Here is a 19,969-nt window from a genome sequence, read left to right as displayed (position 1 = left end):
AATTCGACTCAACTCGAACCAAGAACCAAACAATACGATGAAGTTGTCGCAGCAGCGGAAGTACACGTACGCTTTATGAAGAGTAGAAAATCTTACGCGTGACAAGCGACTCGATATCGATCTACGTGCACATTGCACAGGTGACTTGTGTAGGTAAAGTAGCTGGATACATATTACACATTGCGGCATTATGTGCAGCAAGTAACTATACGAGTACACATAGAAAAAAAAAAGACAAAAAATATGTCAATTGTACTCGCGTATACGAGTATTTGGACTATGGAGTTTTTAGTTCACCTGCATAAACGCAGTCTTATACGAGTATGGAGAAACTATTAGGTTCGGGTCAGTATCCAAAGAGGTTATCAATATGAATGAACTGTCACCACCGCACCTAACCTCACACTGAACTATTTCGTTGTTGAGCTAGTCTCTCTTTCTACGCCCACCTAAATTGCCCGAGTATTTTGAATGAAAGATGAAAGTAATCAATCATACTTGGTATTCACGTACATACACACACAGTAACTGGTTGCATTATTAATTCATTTAGGTGAAATGAAGAGAAAAGAGACGAGTTCACATTTCACATCCGAAAAATCCACAAATTTTACAAACCAACTGAATTGTAAAATTTAGCACACAAACCAGGCCTTCGTTTTAGGATCCTAGAAGTAGGTACATTTGCAAGAGAGAATTTGAATCGATAAATTCCACGATTTTTCACGAGAGAAGCTGCACTGAAACTGAACAATCAGATTGTGATATTTGAAAAAAAAATTGAATTTGAGGTCACTCATTTTGGAAATTGAGTACTTTCCTCAATTTTCTACAAAACATCGCGTTGATTTCCAAAAACTAAGAAGCCGAGGTGATGGTTTGCTGTAAAATTTCATCAGCTGAAAATCAATTGATCAACTTTCATATTGGAATTTCAAATTGATGAAAATTGGAATCTTTTGAACATTTTTGGGAATTAGAAAAATTTTTATATTTTTGAATTTAAAAAAATTTCTGTTTTGAATAAAATAAATTTTTGTGCAAGAGGAAAGAACGTAAGCATTTTGAAAATTGGCTAAAATTTCATTTTGGAACTTGAAGGGAAATTGAGTTGCACCTTAATTTTTTCATTTCAATGTAAAAATTAAGAAATTACTAAATTTGAAAAAAAAAAACAGATTTCAAAAAGAAATTATTAATAAATATAAGATGGAAAGTCCAGAAGTCTTTTGAAAATAAAATTTGTTTCTGTTGAGAACTCCTGATGCAACAAAGAAACATCAGTTTTTACGTATAATTCCACCGAATTTTCGAGATGGGATCTTTTAATGGAAGGGGAACGCCCCCTCCCCAAATTTGGGCAAAACTTTCAAAAAAAAATCTGAGGCAGGTGATATATCGAATTGTATGTTTTTGGTGACGCTGAATACGAATATGACGTCAAATTTTTGACTGGACTCCATCCACAGCCCCGAGCATCTCCCCAAAGGGGGTGAAAGTCAAAAAAATGGTTTCGTTCGTGTGGCACGTGAAATAGTATGTTTTCGATATCGCTGAACACGAATATATGTAGCCTTAGTTTTTCAAATTGACCTCACCTATGGCCCACAGAACCTCCTCATTGGGTAAAAGTCCAAAAAAGTTGTTTCATTTGTGTGACACATGAAAAAATATGTTTTCGATAACGCTGAACACGAATATAGCCTCAGTTTATTTCGAGTTTTTACTTTTTTTTTTTCATTGTAGCAATCACAAAGAAGAACCTGAAGCTGCATGGATGAGGTTTAAAAAAAGTTTTTCAATTTGATTTTTGTATCATCTCCGGAGCCCTCCAAAATTGACAAAGGAGGCGAAAATTTCCCAGGGAGCTCAACATTATGTAGAAGTTTTAACTACCAGAAAAAATATTAAAACTTTTAAAAATAGTTATTAAAACGTGAGTAGCTAGCAGGGGCTTTAAAAAAATCACTAGAAGTCCAGCACTCCTCTAGAGAAAAAGGTTTTCCGCGACTTGACTAGTTTTTCAGACCAATTTTTCCAAATTTGAGCAAAATTAAAACTAGAATCGAGAGAGGAAGGTACCCTGATATATTTTGAAAATTTATAAATTTTTGGGATCAAATGATTTCATTTCAAGAATATTTTGACGAAAAAATTGAGTCAAGTGCTTCAATTACGTGGATCTTGTGACAAACAAAGAAGAGGAAGGGGGCTTGAACGCCCTGATAATTTTTGAAAATTGATATTTCGATAATTTAGGAACATGTTGACATCGCACTGACTTCTAATAGTTCTCCCCACTCAAAAACCAAAAAATATACTTGACCTCACTAGTCACGAGACTCACTTGAGGAGATTAACGTGTACCAAAATTCAACAGTCAAAACTCACCTTAGCATAGTAAATTCGGAATCGCGTTGTGCTTTTTTTCAAAATCGCGTTGTGCTTTTTTTTTCAAAATCATGTTGTGCTTTTTTTCAAAATCTTGTGGTGCTTTTTTTCAAAATTGTGCTATGATTTTTTTTGAAATTGCGTAAAAAGCTTTTTTTTGATATCGCATTGTGCTTTCTATTCAAAATCGCGCTGTGCACTTTTTGAAATTGTGTTGTGCTTTTTTCAAAATCGCGTTGAGTGTTTTTTTTTTTGAATTGTGTTGTGCTTTCGAAATCCAAATTGCGTTTTTTCAATATCCTGCTGTGATTTTTTTTTAGAAGTCATGTTGTGCTTTTTATTCAAAAACGCGTTGTGCTTTTTTTCAAAATTGCGTTGTGCTTTCGACATCCAAAGCGCGTTTTTTCAAAATCGCATTGTGATTTTTTTTTTGAAATCGCGTTGTACTTCTTTTTTAAAAGTCGCGTTGTGCTTTTTTTCAAAATTGTGCGGTGATTTTTTTTCAAAAATCGCATTGTGTATTTTACTCAAAATCGCGTTGTGCTTTTTTCAAAATCGAGTTGTGCTTATTTTGAAATTGCCAGGTGCTTTTATTTTGATATTGCGTTGTGCTTTTTTTGATATCGTGTTGTGTTTTTATTTCAAAATCCCGTTGTTTTTTTTTTCAAAATCGCGTTGTGCTTTTTTTAAAAATCACGTGATTTTTTTTCAATATTGCGTTGTGCTTTTTTCAAAATCCCTTTGTTTTTTTTTTCGAAATTGCGTTGTGCTTTTTTTCAAAATCGTGTTGTGCTGTTTTTTTCAGAATCACATTGTCCTTTTTTTGCCAAAATTGCATTGTTTTTTTTCGAATTTGCGTTGTGCTTCTTTTTCAAAAATGCGTTGTGTGTGCTTTTTTTTGAAAATGGCGTTGTGCTTTTATTCAAAATCGCGTTGTGCATTTTTTTCAAAATCGCGTTGTGCTTTTTCAAAATCGCGTTGTGCTTTTTTCAAAGTTATGCATTTTTTCGAAGTCTTGTTGTTCTTTCAAAATCAAAATCGCGTTCTGCTTTCGAAATCCAAGTTGCTTTTTTCAAAATCTCGTTGTTTTTTTTTCGAAATCGCATTGTGCTTTTTCCAAAATTATTGCATTGTTTTTTTTTCGAAATCATGTAGTGCTTCCCTAATAATATAGGCTATGCACACTGTTATGCAGCTGTCTAGTTTAAAATTACTTACCTCTTTTCCAAAAAAAAAAAAATTGGTTTAGATTAATATTGTGGGTATTCCAGATTTAGGATGTCAAACAAAACTCCCAGACAAAAAATAATGCCTTTTTCATGACCTATTTTTCTCATTTTTACCGCATGAAAATACCCCCCCCCCCTCCCTCCCAAATAAAAATATTAAATACTTGACTTAAAACTGCAAGGACATTTTTTTAATTTGTAGGCAAGTAGGTATTTTAGTGTTTTCATTTATTTTTTCCAATTTTTTTGAACAAATTCTTTATTTTTTCTTTCATCTTATGGGCTTTTATATTATATTACTATACAAGAGTCGAACTGGAATCATTACGTATTGAGTGCATCTGATTGCTGAACGAGCGAAGCGATTGAAGCAAATGCACAAAATACGTAAAATTCCAGTTCGATTCTTGCATTGTAAGATATTTTTCATAATTAATGCAATGAAACAAACCGATTTACGTAAATAATTAACAAAATACTTGATTGCTTTTCTCCTTACCTAGGGAAGGAGAAAAGCAACCAGGGAAGAAAAAAGTACGGTTGCTTTTTTCCTTCCCTTGGGTGTTTTTTTTTCACCAATCGTTGCGCGTTAAAACGTAAACAAGTTGGGAAAAACTACGTTCAACTATATTGGTGTGTTTTTTGCAATGCTAGTTTGAACTCGTTTGTAATTCTACCGTTTCTCAACATTTATCGAGTGTGTTATACCGACGTTTCATTGCATGTAAGTATTATGAAAAAATAATTGTCAAGTGTGTTTCGAGCAAAATTCTTGATTTTTTCATGACTTTCATGACCGTTAGACACCATGAGATTGTAATGATTTCGTGATTGATGGAGGGGAGAGGGGGTGGAGGGGCATTCATTGCTCCTCACTGTTGCATTTTTTTTCTTTCAGGTATTCAATCCATAGTAATAAATTATTCATCTGAAATGAATTTGAAGTGATTGAATTGCTCAATCCAACTATGCAAAATGGAGAAATCACTGAAAAATGCAGAAAAATTTGATAAGTTGTTGTATCGGAGAATAATTTTCAGAATGAATTTGATTATGATGTGGTAGCACGAATTGAAATTGATCGATAGGTACAGGTACTTGAAATCTAAACTCCGCAAATCGATATTGTTTACTACGTGCACTATTTGAGATAACCGCTACACAGAAGGAGCATTAGCCGGTCAGAAGAAAAACCAAACAAAGTAACGATTTCCTGTCTTTAAAAAAAAACACAGCAACCAACACATCGCACCTTCGATGAAAACATTACAGAGAAGGAAAAAAAAACAATCACCTGGGTACATTTTCTCACGCATATACGAGAATTTATAAAGAAGAAAAAAAAACCATAGCGTAATCCTATAGTCCAAACATAGGCACAGATGGGCATAGGCAGCCCGTTAGAATACGCGAATCTCTTTATCGAGCATCTCTGACACGATTTATAAGAGGAGTGTGGTTTTAGGTTCTATAGGTTCAGTGTTCAGGTGTACTCTATGATAATTTGCAGAAGAATCGATCGTAGCGTACGGTTAGTACCTACTTAATTGCACCTTGCAAAGGGAAAAAATTGTTTACATCTTGACCGCGCGAATTCCTTCAGCACGTGGAACAATACCATCATATACCACCGTTATGGTGTTGGAGCAAAAATACCATAATAAACACGACCATCGCTCGACGCCTTCGAATAATGATGATACAAAAATAACACGTTTGCGTGCACAAATACATACTCAGATCTTCGTCATTTTGCACACACACACACACAAGACAAAGTGAACGAAATATAGTCTTACTTACACACGCGAATACCTTTACGTGTGTATAATAACATGTCCATTAATGGAAAGATCGGTCATCACTGTCATTATAGAGAATAAACGATCTATTAGATTTTACATTTTACCCCGAGTGTCCCCGGGCCACTAAAACAGTGAAAGTTGGTAATTATATCAACCTATAGGTACCTACCTATCTATATTCAAAATGCCTGCTTGGACGTTACTAGACTTGGACGATGCTGAAAAAAAACCTATACCCATTCATCGTTCTTTGCTGAATATATGGTTCATAACTATTAATTTAGTTCGTCGTTGCCGCTAATGGACGAATTGTATTGAGAAAAAATTTGTCCTTTTTTATCAGGTCGCCTCCTTAATGACCCCCGCAGTACGCTATGTGCTGATAATATAGGGTAATTTATGTGGAAAAAATTATACGACCAACGAAGCCAATTGATTGGTAAAAGCGATGACCATCGAACGTTTACGTTTTAATAAGCCTGCAGTTGGCTCGTAATACTACTATAAAGTACTCGCCCATTACAACGACATAGCACGACGTAGTCATAGTCGATCAATAATGAATCTAATTAAGGCTCAAATACCATCTGTGCCAAGTGCCATATTGGCAGAATATTAATTTGGAAACTTTCATTTGCCTAGACGAGCGTATTTGGTGCTCACCTAGATGTAGGTACTAAGTTTGGCGAATGGCAGAGTAGTGAAGGTGAGGGTTAGTTGGAAAGTAACACTTCCAGGTTCCAACTGTATTCCTCATTACTGAAAAGGTTTATCATTGGGAGGTCGAGAGAAAGAGGGTCATCGCTTTCATACCGTTTTTGAGCAGTTCTGGAGCTTCTAGCAGATTTTTGAAAATTCAAATTTCCACAAAATGTCTTCAAATAAACTTGGAAATCCGAAATTCACGTCGCACTCCAACTTAAACACGCTATTAAGTCAACTGCTGATGTTTTATTGGAGCCTTCAGTCACATTTTGAAAATTTTTGGAGCCTCCAGCAGATTTTTCAATGGTCGAAATTTCTATAAAATTTTACCAAACAGAGTTGGAAGTACAAAATACACTTTGCACCCCGATTTTAACACGTTGTCAAGTCGACTTCTGATGATTTCAAGTCGTTTTGAAGCCTCCAGTGACCTTTTTGAAAATTACTAGAGTCTCCAGCAGATCTTTTAATGATCGAAATTTCCATAAAATATTACCAAACTGAGTTGGAAATCCAAAATTTACTCTGAATTTTGGTTTCCACACGCTATTTAGTCGAATGCTGATGATTTTAAGTCGCTTTGGAGGCTCCAGCAGATTTTTGAAATTTGAAATTTCCGCAAAATTTCATCCAATGCAGTTGGAAAGCGGAAATTCATTCTGTAAACAAACTTCAATATGCTATGAAGTCAACCGTAGGTAAATTTCGAGTCGTTTTGGAGCCTCCAGTGACCTTTTAATGATCGAAATTTCTATAAAATTTTACCAAACTGAATTGGAAATCCAAAATTTGCTTTGCACTCCAATTTTAACACGCTATTTATTCGACTGCTGATGGTTTTAAGTTGTTTTGGAGCCTCCAGCAGATTTTTGAAATTTGAAATTTCCGCAAAAATTTCATCCAATGCAGTTGGAAAGCGGAAATGCTTTCTGTAAACAAATTTTAATATGCTATGAAGTCAACCGTAGGTAAATTTCGAGTCGTTTTGGAGCATCCAGTGACCTTTTTGAAAATTACTGGAGCCTCCAGCAGATTTTTCAATGGTCAAAATTTCCATAAAATTTTACCAAACACAGCTGGAAATTCAAAATTTACTCTGCACTCCAATTTTAAAACACTATTAAGTTGACTGCAGATGGGCTCACAACATTTTGGAGCCTCCAGTAGATTTTTGAAATTTGAAATTTATTTCATTAAAATATCGTCGGAAATCAAAAAACTGATTCTGTAAACTAATATCAATGCGCCATGTAAATCGGCTGTAGGAGAATTTCAAGTCGTTTTGGAGCCTCCAGTGACTTTTTGGAAATTGCTGAAGCCTCCAGCAGATTCAAAATTTTACCAAACAGAGCTGGAATTCCGAAATTCACTCTGCACTCCAATTTCAACACGGTATCAAGTCGACTGCAGGCGAGCTTACAACTTTTTGGAGCCTCCCGCGACTTTTTGAAAATTCCTGGAGCCTCCTGGAGATTTTTGAAAATTTTTGGAGCATCCAGCAGAGTTTTGAAACTTGAAATTTCCATAAAATTTCGTTTTGTAGAATTTCATCATGAAATTTTGTGGAAATTTCAAGTTTCAAAAGCATGCTGGAGGCACCCCAGAACATTCAAATAGGTAGTCGCTGGAGGCTTCAAAATGACTGAAATCTACTATTAATTGACTCAATAACGTGTTGTTTAAGTTAGAGCGCTGCATGAATTTTGGATTTTCAAACTCATTTGATAAAATTTTATGGAAATTTCAAGTTTCAAAAATCTGCTGGAGGCTCCAAAATGACTTAAAATCATCAGCAGTCGAATAAACAGCGCGTTGAAATTAGAGTGCAAAGCTAATTTTGGATTTCCAACTCATTTTGGTAAAATTTTATGGAAATTTCGATGATTGAAAAATCTGCTGGAGACTCCAGAAATTTTCAACAAGGTCACTGGAGGCTCCAAAACGACTCGAAATTTACCTACGGTTGATTTCATAGCATATTGAAATTTGTTTACAGAATGAATTTCCGCTTTCCAACCGCACTGGATGAAATTTTGTGGAAATTTCAAGTTTCGAAAATCTACTGGAGGCTCCAAAACGACTTGAAATCATCAGTGGTTAAATAAATAGCGTGTCAAAATTGGAGTGCAGAGCAAATTTTGGATTTCCAACTCAGTTTAGTAAAATTTTATGAAAATTTCGATCATTGAAAAATCTGCTAGAGACTCCAGTAATTTTCCAAAAGGTTACTGGAGGCTCCAAAAAGACTTGAAACCATCAGCAGTCGAATAAATAGCGTATTAAAATTGGAGTGCAAAACAAATTTTGGATTTCCAACTCAGTTTGGTAAAATTTTATGGAAATTTCGATCATTGAAAAATCTGCTGGAGACTCCAGTAATTTTCAAAAAGGTCACTGGAGGCTCCAAAACGACTTAAAATTATCAGCATTCGACTAAATAGCGTGTAGAAATTAAAATTCAGAGTAAATTTTGGATTTTTAGCTCTGTTTGGTAAAACTTTATGGAAATTTTGATGATTCAAAAATCTGCTGGAGTCTCCAGTAATTTTCAAAAAGGTCACTGGAGGCTCGAAAATGACTTAAAATTTACCTACGGTTGACTTTTCATAGCATATTAAAATTTGTTCACAGAATGGAAATTTCAAATTTCAAAAATCTGCTGGAGGCTCCAAAATGACAGAATCATCAGCATCGACAAAGTAGCGTGTCAAAATTGGAATGCAGAGTAAATTTTGAATTTCCAACTCAGTTTGGTGAAATTTTATGAAAATTTCAATCATTGAAAAATTCGCTGGATATTCCAGTAATTTTCAAAAAGGTCACTGGAGGCTCCAAAACGACTTCAAATTTACCTATGGTTGACTTCATAGCATATTGAAATTTGTTTACAGAATGAATTTCCGCTTTCCAGCTGCACTGGATGATATTTTGCGGAAATTTCAAATTTCAAAAATCTGCTGGAGCCTCCAAAACGACTTAAAATCATCAGCATTCGGCTGAATACCGTGTGGAACTTGAAATCCAGAGTAAATTTTGGATTTTCAGCTCTGTATGGTAAAATTTTATGGAAATTTCGATGATTGAAAAATCTGCTGGAGGCTCCAGTAATTTTCAAAAAGGTCACTGGAGGCTCCAAAATGACTTGAAATTTACCTACGGTCAAATTTTCATAGCATATGAAAATTTGTTCACAGAATGGAAATTTCAAGTTTCAAAAATCTGCTGGAGGCTCCAAAACGACTCAAAACCTTTAGCAGTCGAATAAATAGCTTGTTAAAATTGAAGTGCAAAGCAAATTTTGGATTTCCAACTCAGATTGGTAAAATTTTATGGAAATTTCGATCATTGAAAAATCTCGTGGAGACTCCAGTAATTTTCAAAGAGGTCACTGGAGGCTCCAAAACGACTCGAAATTTACCTACGGTTGACTTCATAGCATATTGAAATTTGTTTACAGAATGCAATTCCGCTTTCCAGCAGCACTGGATGAAATTTTGTGGTAATTTCAAGTATCAAAAATCTGCTGGAGGCTCCAAAACGACTTAAAATCATCAGCATTCGACTAAATAGCGTGTAGAAATTAAAATTCAGAGTAAATTTTGGATTTTTAGCTCTGTTTGGTAAAACTTTATGGAAATTTTGATGATTCAAAAATCTGCTGGAGGCTCCAGTAATTTTCAAAAAGGTCACTGGAGGCTCCAAAACCACTCGAAATTTACCTACGGTTGACTTTTCATAGCATATTAAAATTTGTTCACAGAATGGAAATTTCAAGTTTCAAAAATCTGCTGGAGGCTCCAAAACGACTTAAAACCATCAGCAGTCGAATAAAAAGCGTGTTAAAATTGGAGTGCAAAGCAAATTTTGGATTTCCAACTCAGTTTGGTAAAATTTTATGGAAATTTCGATCATTAAATGATCTGCTGGAGGCTCCAGTAATTTTCAAAAAGGTCACTGGAGGCTCCAAAACGACATGAAATTTTCCTACGGTTGACTTCATAGCACATTGAAAATTGTTTACAGAAAGCATTTCTGCTTTCCAACTGCATCGGATGAAATTTTTGCGGAAATTTCAAATTTCAAAAATCTGCTGGAGTCTCCAAAACGACTTAGAATCATATGCATTCGACTAAATAGCGTGTGGAAACTAAAATGCGGAGTAAATTTTGGATTTTTATCTCTATTTGGTAAAATTATATGGAAATTTCGATGATTGAAAAATCTGCTGGAGGCTCCAGTAATTTTCAAAAAGGTCACTGGAGGCTCCAAAATGACTTGAAATTTACCTACGGTCAAATTTTCATAGCATATTAAAATTTGTTCGCAGAATGAAAATTTCAAGTCACAAAAATCTGCTGGAGGCTCCAAAATGACTTAGAATCATCAGCAGTCGACAAAGTAGCGTGTTAAAATTGGAATGCAGAGTAAATTTTGGATTTCCAACTCAGTTTCGTAAAATTTTATGGAAATTTCGATCATTGAATAATCTGCTGGAGACTCCAGTAATTTTCAAAAAGGTCACTGGAGGCTCCAAAACGACTCGAAATGTACCTAAGGTAGAGTTCATAGCATATTGAAATTTGTTTACGGAATGAATTTCCGTTTTCCTTTGCGAAATTTCAAGTTTTAAAAATCTGCTGGAGGCTCCAGAACTTCTCAAAATGGTTTTAAACCCTTATTAATCGATTTTGTGGGTCAAAAATAGTATATACCTCAAATTTCAGATTTCTAGGTCAATTTGGTATAATTTTGATTTTTTTTCTTTTTTTTTGGGCCCGAATTTGATTTTTGAAAATAATTCACCAAAAATCGAAAAATGCACTTTAGTACTTCAAGTTTTGGATGCCGGACTATCTGCAAATCGTTCATCGTGTATCTTCTAATTAGCAATTTTGAAAATTCAATCAGAAAAAAAAAAGAGAAACAAAATTCTGTAACGCCAGATAGACCCCTGTCCCCAGCTTTAGGTATTCATTATCAATATTAGCACGATTATCGCGATACCATTCCTACGCAATTTACCGTTAAAACGTACCTATTAAGTATACACAAGTACGGGTAATTTAAATTCCGCTCGAGCATTTTTTTTGTTGATTAGAACCGATAAAACGTAGGCTTGTGGTAAATGTGTAGGTACATAAAACTAACCGCAGGTTTACATGTTTACCATCATATTGTACTACCTAGCCAAAGTATTGTTTCGCTGGGCGCAATGCAATATGCTTCCAACTTGCATTTTATAACAGTTTGGTTCAACTATTCTACAGTTAGCGTCTGCAGATTCCGTTCGACGATACAAATTATTCGGTACAATATCATCGATAATATTATGTACTACCCAGTACCCATCTTCTACTACTCGTGAAATTCGGACATTAACGTTTTTAATACTACGTACAACATAAATATAACCGCTCCGGAATCCGATTACATATAGGACGTAGAATTCGAATTGGTTTGTAATATTTCCAGAATACCTATAAAATAGCTAGGACCAATTTCATAACAGCTTTCTTAATCTTGATTTCCCGTTCGTCCAGCTCCAGACTACGAGTGCGAATCGAATAACCATTCAATGGTTTTAATATCTCTATACCAACTCGTATAGTCGTAAAATCAATTCACTCGTATAGCAGCAAAATTCTCAAGTCGGTTTCCTCGGCGTCGTGGCCCTTCAGCTCCATCGCTATCGCCATTTCCAGTCGTATTTACAAACATCCATCGTTAGAATATCACCGTGAAGCGAATCAAACGAGTGCTAGATTTCTAAACCGGAATATGCGTAATTAATTACGCATCGAAAATTAACGGCTACCAGCGATAGAGATTACGTAAGAGATTACAGTTTCTCGTATTGCATTTGCATTTCTCCAAACACCGATGATGATGATGATGAAGATGAAGGCACGACCGACACCGTCCAATGGTAGAATCTCCAGCAGCCCTCATCAGCTCAACAGCTGGTCGATTGAATATAGTAAATGATGCGTTTACAATATTGTAACACCTTCCTGGTAAGTTGTATAGTTTTTAGATGGACATTATAGATACCTTTAGACAGAGAGACGTGAAATGAAGCATTTCATTTTACAATTGTTTACCATCACAGCAGCGGTTTCCTCGAGCATCAAATTAACCATGAAGTAGCTCATATATACGATCGAGTATCGAGTACGATTGGAATTCCATGTATTTTTCACCCATCTTTTACAACGTTGATATACCTAGTGTTATTCTGCTTCAAAATATTTGATTTGTCTTCTCTCTATACGAGTACCAATGTAAAGTCATCTTGTACTTCTCATGATGATGATGATGTTGTCATTCTCATCATTTTTTTAAAATCTCGTCGATCGTGATTCGAGCTCCTGTACGATCATTATAGGTGTAAAATCAACCAAATCATTCGTGAGGCAGTAACAGGTGCCATGAAATACCTTTATCAATGAGCTCATCGAATTACGATAGTTTTATTACCATTTTAATGGTTTTATTTACTACGAGTTTACTTTTATACGAATAATATATTGTAAGGTGTATTTACGATCAGCTCGTAGGTACTAGGTAGGTACGATGCTGCAGGAATAATGCTTCGATGCTGATAAAGCGATAAACTCTAAAAAACAATGTTATCTCTTTACCCAACTATAGTATAGGAAAAGTATCAATTATATTCGACATGTGACAGCGTTTCCGACTATGTACAATGAACCAAGATGCAATGATCGAGGACCGTTTAAATTAGTGGTACTTATAAACACGACCATACCTACTACTTATTTCCGCTCTTCCACTTTCTACATAGGCTACAGGTGTATTGAAAAGTTAAACGAATGATTAAGATCACCGAGGTTTATTTATAATCATTGTAATTACCTAATAGAAAAGTGCGAATCGCTTAGCCTACCGAATTAAATTACAACATTGAATTTTATTTGATGAGTTTAAACCGGATCGAAATCATTTTATATACCGTAATACGATGATTCGTGTAGAACTAGTTTAAAATCATATCCCTTCGTTTATATGTACGTAAGAAGACACATTAACAGCGTAATAAAAACAACTTGTTCAATCTCGAACATTAAATTACCCATTTCTACAGTGGTCTTTTTGGATTTTTATAATGCATGAACCTATAAAACTAGAAATAGAAAAGAAATCATTCTGAAAACCGAACTGAAATAGTGAAATGTCGAAAATGAAACGACTACTCGAGCATTGCCAGTTTTTTTTTTACTCAAAAAATTTCCGGTATGAGAAAGATGTTATTTTGTTTCCGGATCAAGTTCACTTTTTTACTATTTGGTTGAAACTGGAATTCGGAAATAAGAGTAGTTATATTTTAATTAATTCTAGTAAACTGATTCGTGAAATGAAAATGTATTACAGCATAGGAGTTACTCGTACCGTCGATGAAACATTTTTTTCTGTTCCCAACTGACCTTTTGAAACTCTGATTTCCACACTTCTTGTCATCTCATCAGAGACGTGCTAAACGGAACCAAAATTTTCGGTAATTTTTGGCAATTCTAGCCAAGACAACGAGACTTTTCGATGGTAAAACAGCAAGACTTTTTGGACAATTTTAACAAAAAACATGGGAATTATTGGCAAAAAGTGATACTTTAAAGCCATTTAGGCATTTCTGGCAAAAAAGCGAGACTTTTGGATAATTGTGGAAAACAGTAAAAATCTTGCGCAATTTGGGTGAAATTTTTTTTTCAAGAAATAAAAATTGAACAATTTTAGCAAAAAACAGCAATTTTTAAAAATAAATCATTTTTTTTTTGAAAAGCAAGACTACTTACTTACTTGCATAAGTATATTACGTAAAAAAAACAGTTTTTCCGCCAATTATTGGCAATTTTAGCTGAAAAAGCGACACTTTTCAATGGTAGAAAAACATGATGTTTAGCAAAACTCTCAGACAAAAAAATCCTGATTTTTTCATGACATATTTTTCACATGTTTACCGCATGAAAACACCCCTCACCCCTCACCCCCAAAAATAGGTAACTTGAAACTGCGATGAAATTTTTTTCAATTTGTAGGCAAGCAAGTATTTTAATTTCTTCATTTTTTCTTTTTTTGAACAAATTTTCTATGTTTTAATTTTTTTTTCATTTTATAAGCTTTTAAAAAAAATTTCAAGTGTGTTTCAAGCAAAATTCATGACTTTTTCATGACTTTCATGACAAGACCATTAGACACCCTGAAAAGTAAGAATTTTTGTAAATTTTTAGAAAAAAGCAAGTCGTGTGGACAATTTTTGGAAAAAGCCCAACTTTTTGGAATTTTAAAAAAAAACAATTTTTATATACTTATTTTGCTAAAAACCGAAAATTTTTGGAAATTTTTGGAAAAAATTGAGTTTTTTTTAAATACATACGTAGGTATGTAAGTATTTTGAAAAAAACACAATTTTTAAGAATTTTGTCAGCAAGCGAGAACTTTTGACGATTTTTAACAAAAAGAGAATTTTTACAATTTTAACAAAAACAGGACTTTTACTGAAAAAAATATAGTTTTTGCAAAAAAAAAAATAAAAATTTGTGCATTTTAGTAAAAATTAGCAATTTTTGGGAATCATTAGCAAGTTGAAAAAACAAAAATTTAACAATTTTAGCAGTACCCAATTATTAAGAATGAATCATTGGCAATTTTTTTTGTGCAATGAGACTATATAATCATTTTAGAGGGGGGGGGGGGGGGAGGCAGACTTTTCGTTAATTTTTGGCAATTTTAGGTGATGAAAAAACGAGACTATTCAATTGAGAAAAAGCAAGAATTTCTGTCAATTTTTCAAAAAAAAGCAAAACCTCTGGACAATTTTTCACAGAAAACAATTTTTAAAAATGTTTCTGAAAAACAAAAATTGTAGTCAATTTTTGAAAAAAAGTGAATTTTTTTGAAATATGCATTTTTTTGAAAAAAAACACAATTTTTAGCAATTTTGTCAAAAAGTGAGAACTTTTGCCAAAAAGCAAAAACGTTCACAATTTTAGCAAAAATTAGCAATTGTAAATTATTATTTTTTTTGCAATTTTTTTCTCGAAAAGCGAGACTTCGAATTTTTTAAGTAAACAAATGAGACTTATCGTTAATTTTTGGCAATTTCAGCTAAAAAAAAAAACAAGAACTTCTGACAATATTTTTGCAAAAAAAAACAAGACTTTTAAACGATTTAAAAAAAGCAAAATCTTAACAATTTTGGCAAAAAACAGGATTTTTTGGGAATTATTGGCAAAAAAGTGATACTTTTGGGCCATTTATAGCATAAAGCGAGATTTTTGAATAGTTTTAGGAAAACGTAAGAATCATTAGCACTTTTGCTAAAAAAAAAAGAAAGATTTTGTCAAAAAGTAAAAATTTGCCAATTTTAGCAAAAAGCAGCAATTTTTAAAAATGAATCATCGGCTTTTTGCTCATTTTAGAGGGAAAAACATAGTTTTCGTTAATTTTTGGTAATTTTAGCTGAAGAAGCGAGACTTTTCAATTGTGAAAAAGCAAGAATTTTTGTTGCCAGTTTTTAGAAAAAAGCAAGACTTCTGGACAATTTTTAGAAAAATCTTAACTTTCTGAAAATTTTTACAAGAAACAACAATTTTTAGAAATTTTTCTGAAAAACGAAAATTTTCATGGCGTTTTACAACAAAACTATGACCATATCAAGAGTTGAAAGCAGTGATTTCGTAGTAATTTTCAACGACGAATTCTAATCCGATGCCTTTTTTTCTCGCTAGACCCCTTAGGGGGGTGGTACCAAAATCAAATTTTCTATAAATGGAAAAAAAATCGAGTGATGTGTCAAAATGCAGGTTTTTTGGATCGAGAAATACGAATCTGAGGTCCTTTTTTCCCTCAGACCCCATGGGGAGGTGCTACCAAAATCAAATTTTGTAAAAACAAAAAAAATCGAGTGATATGTTAAAACATACGTTTCTTGGGTCGAGGAACACGAATCCGAGGTCTTTTTTCCCTCAGACCCCTCGGGGGCCCTTGGAGAGGTGCTACTATTCTTGAGAATCTCGTCTCAAGCGCAACTACATTTTAACTAAATTAACGCGAAGTAATTGTAAGTGAAGAAGGCATAAGTTTTTTCATTCAACTCCCTTCAAAACCGCGATTGCGTGAAAATGTGTGTTGAAGTGTGTAGAATGTGGGGCGTGGTTAGTCACTTTGCGATTAGGTGCGATTTTTCAAGTTATGATATAAAATAACCGGCGATATCGGGTCGAATGATTGAAAAACTGACTATATAAACCCCCTCAACCAAAAAAATCAAAATTTTGATAAACTACTCAAATTTTTGTGATTTTTTCAAAATTTGATTTCGGTAGCACCTCCCCTAGGGGCTGAATGAAAAAAAGGACCTCAGATTCGTGTTTTCCGACCCAAAAAACCTACATTTTGACGTATCACTCGATTTCTTCTATTTTTACAAAATTTGATTTCGGTAGCACCTATATGTAGTGCTTTCGAGGGGTCTGAAGAAAAAAGTACCTCAGATTCGTGTTTCTCGACCTAAAAACCTTATATTTTAACATATCACTCGATTTTTTTTCTTTTTTTTTACAAAATTTGATTTTGATCCCCCCCCCCAGGGCCCTCAAGGGGTCCGAGGAGGAAAAAAGACCCCAGATTTGCGTTTCTCAACCCAAAAACCATGTATTCTGAAATATCACTAGATTTTTTTCATTTTTGAAAATTTGATTTTGGTAGCACCTCACCTTTAAACATTTTTCAAAATGCAGTTCTGCTAATTTTGACCGAAATTTCATCATTTTATTCTGATTAGCGGTGATTTCATTGCTTTCTTTATATTTTCAAGTTATTTTAACAATATTTTATTCAATTTCTACCACATTATGCATACTTAAGTCAAGTTTATTTAGGTTTTTGATCATTTTTATCGATTTTAACGCTGTTATTACTGTTATTATGTATTATTTTACGACTGTCATATTTATTCGTGGAATTTTTGCCCAATTTTGCTGAAATCTTATTACATTAAGGTAATTTCTTCATCGAGTTTAATGAGTTTTCTGATGTTTTTATAAATAATTTTTCACGCCATTCTGTAAGTTTTTTTTTCTTTTTTGGAATTTCAACAAATTTGAGAGGAGTAGGATTGCCCTCACCGCTTAGGTGTTTATTCGCGTAATTTCTCCTTACGAGAAGCTTTTGTATATGTTTCTATAATAGAGTCTGCGCTTTATTCCATATACTGTAAGTTGGGTAACGTGATAAATTCTTCTATACTTATACGTGCGCTCATAGGATCCCTAAATAACTGGAGGGATCCCCCTAATTATCGTATGATAATACGATAAGATCATTCGTTCCCGCTGAATGATCTATTTCTTTGATGAACATTTTCTAAGCACAAACTTGCTTTGGCGAACCACGAACTTTACTTGGTCTCGTAACTCCGCGGTAACTTGTTCCTCGTCAAAACGATGATGTGTTAATTATATCGACACAATGAATATGTGGGCACAAATGGGGTTCTCCCCTGTTTGTACTTTTTTATATTTTACCCACTTTTAGCGTGGTAATTAGTGTTTCTCTGAACGTTTTAATTAATTGTTATTAAATACGGTTCTTTTGAATACACTTCGATTTTCCGGACATCGAAAGTATTTCTCGTCTATACATCGTACCTACAGTTAGACGTTCCTACGTACACATACAGTTTTGGTTAGTATATCGGAAGAAGTAGGAAAAATGCATAGTGTCCAAGTAAGTGTAAGGTAATTAATTATAGTTAAATCATAATTAATTGAGATGGATAAAATGAGTAATTGCACACCTAGTATTAGTGGTTGTATAGGAGATACTTATTTTATCTCAGACGAAAGACATAATTTCACCATGTTTTAGTTAAAGTAGGATAGTACAGGTAGCACGTATTCATTTGAGCTAATACTCAAGTGGTTACGTGTAGATTAAACTTTACTCGATACGAGTAAGGTGCACCGGGGGAAGTTGGAATTTGGGGTAAGTTAGAAAACTTGCTCTAGCGCCTGGAGGTTTATATCTGGCGAAGTGCCACTAAAGGTGACTTGAGGGTACTACCCCTACTTCATCACGGCATAAAAATTTTCGCGATTCAGTTTCATTTTAGATGTCTTGGTTCAATTGTATTTTGTTGTTGTTTTGAACTTATTTTGAATTTGGTCTAAAATACAGACTTTCTATTTCTTAGTTTTTCGCATATAGCGGACGAACCGTGCGTCCTAGTGAAAATCTGATGAGAGTGATCTCAAAGAGAATTAAATTCTCTACAATTTTGTTTATATGCAATTTTTCTAGGACACTCGGTTTGTGATCTACGCCTCTGCAAAGTTTAGCCTGTTCTGACTTCCCCCAATTGGGGTAAGTCAGGACAGTTTATATTTTATTCCACTGAGCAAAAGCTACTGTGTCAATCGCGCTCAAATTTTTACCATAGGTTAAGAACCCTTATGGGAACCTACATAATAAATTTGATCCATATTGGTTCATTAGAAGGGGAGTAACAACTGGTCAAAGTTGAAATTGCGAAAAATCATTCTGACTTGCCCCGGTGCACCTTATGCACTCGTATTGAATTGCATAGTAATAGCCTTTATTCTTACCCTTTTATTATTATGTATAGAACTCGTTCAGTATATCATTCAATAAACATATCGATTAGCATGAATATATGTTTTTATTTGGTGAAGAACTGAGCAATGTGCATATAGTTATCTGTATAATGCCGAAGTCTCCTATCTGAGCTAGTCAGGGACAATAAGTAAGTATTCACTGCCTAGGGAATATTTCTTAGCCAACTTCAGGGATAGATCATGCTAATATCTACTATCTCACCGGATCATTATATGATTAACTATATCAAATTTATCATTTTATTTTGATTTGAAATGATTTTTCGTGCTTTCAGGCAACTTTAATAGGTAATGTTTTTTTATGTGATTTTCATTACATTTTTCCTGATTTAGCCGAAACTTACTTATTCAGTTTTCGGTAATTGCCATCGATTTTAATATTTTTTAAAAAGTTCCTATTTCTGTATCATTTTACATATTTTAATCACTTTTAATCTCACTAAATTTTGTCAAATTTCATTATTCTTTTTTTAATTTTTTATTCTTTAATTTTTTGATAATTTTCTTCGATTTTCAATGTAATTAGCCACATCACATCTTTTTCAGGACGGTGGGACCCCTTCTCCCCTCCCCCTCCTTTCCCCCAAAAAACACTATGACTAAAATTTCAAGTAAATGGAAACTCCCCATCAAAGAGATGATAAAAAATTGCCCAGATATCAACGTATAAAATTGATCACGTTCATTACGAAACAGATTCAAGTTCGGCGACCTTGATCCGATGCTCCTTTCTCGTTCGATATTAATCGACGGAAATACACTGACAATTTATTTCGTATTTAAATTTCCAACGAAAATCATTTCATATTCGTCATCCGCGGATCTGGAGTCATTAAACACTACACCAATAATACTTCGCAAACCGAATACAGTCCATCAAAATTAAACTCATCTTCTCGTTGACAACAGACTCCGAACACCGGTATATAGGCTGTGATTTGATTTGATAAATGACAGATTTTCCACTTTATCCGGTTTAATAACTCAGATAACACCGCGCGAAAGGTTAGCATACTTATTATCGTCGATTTCGGGAAAAGGAAACCGACACTCTTGTGTGAGAGGAAACACCTCCGCAAATCGGACGAGATATCTCAAAAAATCGTACGACTTTTAACCATCGCATCGCTCGGTGGACTTTTAATCATCTGAGAGAAGCAGAAAACTAATTGAGATCTGTTAACGG

At 34.1% G+C, this 19,969-nt stretch overlaps 1 protein-coding gene across 1 annotated transcript in view; it reads right to left on the bottom strand.

Annotated features, from left to right (window-relative positions):
• Positions 1 to 19,969, bottom strand: part of LOC135838554 (uncharacterized) — a 42,421-nt gene that overhangs the window by 14,586 nt on the left and 7,866 nt on the right. The gene's annotated exons all lie outside the window — the stretch shown is intronic.

Source organism: Planococcus citri, chromosome 1 (assembly GCF_950023065.1).
Source record: "Planococcus citri chromosome 1, ihPlaCitr1.1, whole genome shotgun sequence".
NCBI lineage: Eukaryota > Metazoa > Arthropoda > Insecta > Hemiptera > Pseudococcidae > Planococcus > Planococcus citri.
Note: the sequence above shows the minus strand (reverse complement) of the source record. Positions and strands in the feature narration are given on the sequence as shown.